The sequence below is a fragment of the Penaeus monodon genome, chromosome 20 (genome assembly GCF_015228065.2).
Source record: "Penaeus monodon isolate SGIC_2016 chromosome 20, NSTDA_Pmon_1, whole genome shotgun sequence".
In the NCBI taxonomy this organism is placed as follows: domain Eukaryota; kingdom Metazoa; phylum Arthropoda; class Malacostraca; order Decapoda; family Penaeidae; genus Penaeus; species Penaeus monodon.
In genome coordinates this window covers 35,797,323-35,798,148 of record NC_051405.1, presented here as the reverse complement: position 1 = coordinate 35,798,148, position 826 = coordinate 35,797,323, and positions in this window count along the sequence as shown.

The following is an 826-nucleotide window of genomic DNA, read 5'->3' as shown; positions in this document are numbered from 1 at the left end:
TTGTATCTATTTCTGAGTGTTTCTGAATTTTACATGAATAGGCTTGTATGACATCATAGGATATACAAGGCGCGGAACATTTTACGAATACCATTAACAGGATGTTGCAGAGGGATGTTCTGCCAAGGGAGACGGACATGCAAAGAGGGTCAGCAACTGGACCAGGATATTTTAGCCAAAAGTTGGATATTTATGGAAATGTTAGATCAAAGGCTGCAATAAATTCGAGAGTGCGTGATGAGTATTTTTTTTAAGATTAACTAATAAAACTACAAACTACCTGTTTTTTTTTCCTCTGGCCTAAGAGCTTCGGGATATTGCATCTGCAATAGTGGGCGTATCACAGCATGCACTAATCAAATGCTACGCGGTGTGTGTTCTGAGTATTTCGAGGCTGAGTGACGGCGCACAGAGGGCGATTTCTGCTCGAGACCATGCGGGTCTTTGGTCTAGAGAACACCACCTTGAGACCTGCTGTGAACTACATGGAAATTGTGGAAAACAGGAAAGTCGCAACTCTGCTGCCAGTCGTGGAAAGAATACTCAATGAGAGGCTGTCGAGGGAAATCAATTGCTGTCGTATCTACCGGCCATATTGCAGCATGTATTGCAGATGAATTCTGGCTCTGTATTGAATGCGTTTTATGTACGATCATTCAAAGTGGTAAAACGATCGCTCTACATTTCCTCCCTGTTTTATTTCCATCAAAACATAGAATTCATAATCAAAGGTGTCTTACGAACGACAGCTCATGCAGCTTTGTTCTTATAAACTACAGCAGACATAAGATCAGCTGTAGTTTATATATTAGTTTATATATTTCAA